Here is a 6117-nt window from a genome sequence, read left to right on the forward strand (position 1 = left end):
ATGACGTGGAGCTGAGAGTGCATGGCAAACTGATTGGATCTGGCAAAAATTATGTAAGCATACCAAGGAAACCACCAGTGGGACAAAACCCTAAGAAATCTGTATGACAACATATCATGTTGAACATAATGAGATTTATAGACAAAGGAAAGACCTTAATTATGTCACTGTCACACAGGTGATGATGAACCAGTTCCATCGTAGAGTGACTCCCTGCTGTGTTTAAGATAACCTGTCAATTCTGTCTAGTCAGTTACAAGGAAATTTGCATTAATTGCACAGATTAACTATCAGCATCATTTACTGCACAATCAAAGGCAAGGCAAAGAAATCATAGACATGTTGTTGAATGCTGATTATGTTATTGGTAGTTTTGATGGGTTTTTTTCTTCAAGGGAAATCATCGGTGACTCTCATGCATGAAGCAGATCCTTTCTCTGTGATGTTACCTGAATAGCCACTGAGATACCAGCCCATTGAGTTGTGGTCTCTCTCTCTTTTAAAAAGCACCTTCTACCTTCAGCTTGATCTCTTGCTTGAGCTTCCCTTCCGGCTACTAGGCTCCTTTTCTGATCCTGCAGAGGGCTTTTGTCAGGGATTGTGATCTCTAAGTTTTTCCCCTTTCAAGAACTTATCATTCTATTAAACACAATTCTAAACTGCTGTGGCAGGTTGTTTGTGACTTATGCCTTCACATGTGATACAAGCGACCTGTGTGTATAGGGTCTTCTCTCTGTTCATGTGGGGAAGGCATGGCAGCAGGAGTAGATGGCTGCTCATTCTCTGTAAGGAAATCTATAAACAGTGGGCACCAAGTACAAGGATGTCCTGAAATATTAAGTCTTGTCCTTTCAAGGCCCCAAAGCCTCCAGCTAGGTTCAGGGTCACGACAATCTCCAAAACACACCGAGCATGAAGTATTCAGAACCAGAAGCCTGTGTGTGCCATATCACATAAATTCATCGTGAGTACACCAATCTGTTTTTTTTTTAATTCTAAATTATTTTGTCCCATCAGAACGATCTATATTACCAATTAACCAAATTTGCTGCATCTTTGGTGTCCTAGAATTGCTTTAAATTGTTGCTGGGACAGTCTTACAAACCTTCCTGTGCTGTTATGAGACCTTAAGTGGACAGCACTTATTTCCGAAATCAAAGGCAGTTGGGTTCAATCCTATGGTTAGCTGTTAGCTAGACACTGGAAGGATGGATTTGACTAAGAAAGGGAGACAGCATACATGGAGGCAGGTAACCTTTCCTTTGCAAAATAACCCATTTTGAGGCCTTACTTCAGGCTTTTCTCTTCTCCTAATCTTGGTTTTTTTATTAGTTTAGGAGAAGAATTAAAACTCCATTTACAGTATCTGTGAACCCGAATGAGTTAAGTATGTGTGACCAACTTGATGTCTGCCTGTCTGTCAACAGGGCCAGAGTTCAGGGGCATCTGATGCATAGCACCGGAATGTCAGCCATCAATCTCTGGTCCACCTAACTCTACAGCATTAGAGTTGTCATGGTTGCTCATCTGATCTTCCTCATATGATCTCCATCCACAGAGATGTCAGAAAAATCCTCCCCTGAGAGTGCAAGTTCTTTACAAATGAAAGATTATACAACAGAAGACACATGGGAGATTTATATGTGCAAGCTGTTGAAAGGATAAAGTGACAGAAGAAGTTTATTGATTAATTAAAGAAAGAATCCGCTTCAGCTGATAGGTTAGAACATAGGTAGGTGGAGTAAACAAAATAGAATGCCGGGAGGAAGAGGTAGTGAGCTCAGAGAAGCCATGCTCCCCTCTCCCCGGCAGATGCCATAGCTCTGCTCTCTGAGGCAGGTGTCGATGCAGCCAGCCACCATGTCAGACATGCTGAATTTTTCCTGGTAAGTGCACCTCGTTATACTACACTGATTATTAGAAATGTGTTAAAAAGCTGAATCTAATGGGCCAGCAGTGTTTAAAAGAATACAGATTTTGTGTATTTATTTCAGGCATAACCTTCATGTGGCCGTGGTGCTGGGGACACAGTCTCGCTGCTCAAATAACTACAGAATGGCTTGCAGCCTTGTGGACAAATGAATCCACTGAAAGCCTGAGAAAGCTTGGGAAAGAGTAAAGCATGTTTTCTTGGTAGCAGCGATTTCTCGGTCTGCTCTGCTTGCTAGAAGAAAGCAAGGGCTCTCATCTCAAAGAGGCTTGCTGACTCAGCTTCAGCTGCAAAACCCTGCAGCCCTTAAGAGGTCCTGCCACAAAACAGTTAAATGTTGTTGATAAAAGCCAACTGAATGCTTGTATGTTTTCAGCAGTAGCAGGAAAAAAAACTGTGTTGTTTTAAAATGGCGGCTTTCTGGGCCATCCTGCCTGGGCAAACTCTGACTGTTTGAGGAAGGAGGGCCAGCTACAGAAAGAGGGCTTGAGTGTTGTCTGTTGCAGCCTCTTTGATGGCAAGGACCTTGAAACACTGTAGACTTGTGGCACTGAATGCGGCTCTGTTCGGTACCTCAGCCACAAGGTTGGAATGGCAGAAAGCTAAGGAATGGGCTACATCTGGCCAGCAAAGCCACGGCGTTAGTCCTACTGAGATTGCTTGGTAAATGAAAGACTCATGTGGTCAGAAAAACAGAGAGAGAAATAGAGTAAAGAGAGATTCAAAGACAATGAAAATTTTTAAATGATTTACAGTGTGTTAAAAATATGTGCAGGCTAAAATTTGAAGTTCTTAAAGTTAAAAAAAAGGAAGAGAGTTGTTGGGTGTGGTAGTACACACCTGTAAACCCAACACATGGGAGGCAGAGGGAGATTGACCTTTGTACCTTCAAGGTGAGGTAGCATATGCCTTTAATCCCAGTGCCTTGAAGGCAGAGACAAACAGATCTTTGTGAGTTCAATGTGTAGTAGCATACACCTTTAATCCCAATGCCTGAAAGTCAGAGAGAGGCAGATCTCTGAGACTTCAAGGACAGACAGGTATACAGAGTTATTCCAGGTCAAAGATACAGAGAACCTGTCTCAAAAGGCAAAAAATAAAAAGGAAAAATAAACAAAATAGAGGTTAAATTGAAGCGCACAAAGATGGAAAACTCACAGCGAATTTTGATATTGTATGCTATTATGCTCTTTTTGAATCATTTGAATTTTGAGGCAGTAGCAATAGCTGCTAAAAGATGTTTCTTTATAAAAGCTGCTGAAATAATCCAACATAGATATTTTGAAAATGCCTTGACTTTGAAATTTGGATCTAAGGACATGATGCTTGGGAAAGGAGTTTCTATTTTGTTTTCACAGAGGGTGATAGTCTGTGGATGCCTCTATCCTAATATGGTAGGATGGACCACGCCCTCCTTAAAGGTTGCTGTGAACACCTTTAAAATAATGCTTCGCTCAACTGCCAACTGAGATCAATCAATAATGATGCCACCATTCAGCAGGAAGCATTTTGGAGAGAAAAAACTGCACCCACGTTCCCAAATATGGCTTATAAATATTCTTCTACATTTAAAGTGGGATGTGATATAGATATGAATATTTGCATTAGTATAGATTTTGCTTTACTGATAGAGATTTTAGGTCAATTTTGTTATATGTATATGCATTTTTGACCTTCATTAAGGTATTGTGATTGTGTAGTTCATTTAAATATATAATGTATATAGGTTGTTAATGGATAATCATTAATAATAGTCAAGTTTGTAGTCATGTTAGTTAGATTTTCTAGCTACATAGATATATATATTTCAGTTAGATAGGCATTATTCATATCTCTCTAGACTACAAAATAGGCTATTTAATGTTTTAGTACCTTAGGGTTTTTCATGACAGTGAGACACTCTACTCTTGGCAGCACATATCTACTTCAGGAAGAAGATGGGCATCAAAGAGGATCCTTATGGAGTTTGATAGCCATTTGGGGAAGAAACTGCTCTTGCCTGGATTGTTGCATAAACTGTACACAGAAAACACTCAGAGAGAGGACCACTGAACTTGCCTAAAGGTGAGATGATCTTTTCGTGTTCCTGATTCAGGAAAGGGTCAGCAAAACATTCTTCAAGACAAGCAGATAGTGACTACCTTTGAAATTTCCTGCTTCATGGAAATGTCTGCTGGAAACTATGGGCCTGTAGGCTGAGGGTGGAAACACCAACGGTACAGAGGAACTTTGGGTGACTGTCCAGGCAGCGAGATGTCTCTGTCATTTCTAGAGTTTGAAAATGGCTTACTTTTTGTTTGCTTAGGTAATACTGTATTATCCTGGAGTTTCTGATGGAGTTGAAGAATAGATAGATAGTTATAGTTTTCCATTGTTATGATAAAAGATAAAATAGATATAAATATTGTAACTGTAATTCTTGCTTGATAACTGTTTTGTTATATGTAATTTTGCTATGTTAAAGTTAAAGATTCCATTCTTGTTTAAACAGAAATAGGAGTAATGATGGAGTATAGGTCATTGGTTAATTAAATAAAGAGAATGTTTGGCCTGAATGGTTAGAACATAGGTGGGTGGAATAAACATAAGAGAATGCAGGGAGGAATAGGAATTGAGCTTAGAGATGCCATGCACCTCTGCCATGGGCAGAAATGGTAGCTCTGCACTCTGAGGCAGATGGCGATACAGCCAGCCACCAGGTCAGACATGCTAAATCTTTCCTTCTAAGCGCACCTCATGCTGCAACATACATTATTAGACATGGGTTAAGAGGCTGAAAATAATGGGGCAGGCAGTGTTGAAATGAATAGTTTTGTGTTGTTATTTCGGAGCATAACCTTACAAGGCGGCCCCATGGGGATGCAGCCCTGCTGCTCAAATTTCTACAATCAAGGGGGAAATGGAAGAAGGGAAGAAAGAAGAGAGAGAGACAAGGAAGAATGGATGGATTCAATCATTCATTGGAAAAATGAGGGAACCAATGAATGAGGAGACCTAGTAGGAAAAAATGTGCTGCATTCCCTCAGAGAGTCAGGTCAAATTAAGGATTGACAAGGTTTGCCACTAAGGAGGAGGCTTATTCCATTTTACCTTCTTTGTGCTCCAGGCCCACCCACAAGAGTGATGATGAGGACAGGGAGAAGAAGAGGAGAGGGTGTACCAGAATTCCCTGGTACAATTTCTCACCCAAATTGTAGCCAAATCACCTTACCTGGGACAGCTTATCTACATGCTGGACCCTAACTCCCAGTTTGACAACTCTAACATTTTAACCAAGTTTGTGAAGATGAAGGAACCAAAAATAGCCCAGTTACAGGATGGCAGGTTCCTTACAGGATGGGAGTCAGACATCAGTACCATACAGGTGTTTGGCGGTTTGATGGGTGTGTGGGGTCTTTGCCAGACTCCACATAGCATCATGGATTCCCTACTTTACTGATATTATGGAGTTGGGTGCATTCATCATATGTGTGCATGTCACACACTAGTGGGCATCATATGTACATGTTTATCCTGTGTGTGGGTGAGTGTGTTCATGAGTTTTATAGCCCAAGTACTACAGAACATGATCAATGAAAGGGAACACTGTTTTCCAGATATGGCAGGGCAATTATTTAAATGAACTGACAAGGGTTGGATGGCATGGATAAGACCTATGAGAGTTCAAGGCATACCGAATCCAGGCATGACAAAGTAGGTGGCAGACAGAATTCTGGCAAAACTAAGTAGGTAGCTTGATGTCAAACTTGCTGGAGAAGAGCAACTGAGCGGAGACACTTTTCACTAAGAAACATGCTCTAGTGGAGATCAAACATCCTTTGACTTACAGCCAGTACGATTTAAACCTTTCATCAAATGAAACCTAATTTTCTCTGATTTTGAGTATACATTTGTGTCCCTTCCTGATTAATCTACTCTTTATCCTCTTAAGTCCCAATACCTCACGCTGATATCGGTCACATCTTTCCATTTGACATGGTTTTCCCTCAAGCTTCATACCGCCCCGAGTTCATACAACAACTTTTTGTCTCCTCTCCACTGCTTCCTTGACAGCCATCTTGTCCTTTACCACACCACGCATCCCCAGTCCTTTACTCTCCAAGCGGAAAAGACCATAAATCCTGCTTTGTTTTGAGGCATGTATTTCTGTGATGCCCCATCCACCAAACACAATCCATCATTGACCA

The sequence above is a fragment of the Microtus pennsylvanicus genome (assembly GCF_037038515.1).
Source record: "Microtus pennsylvanicus isolate mMicPen1 chromosome Y unlocalized genomic scaffold, mMicPen1.hap1 SUPER_Y_unloc_3, whole genome shotgun sequence".
NCBI classification, from domain to species: Eukaryota; Metazoa; Chordata; class Mammalia; order Rodentia; family Cricetidae; genus Microtus; species Microtus pennsylvanicus.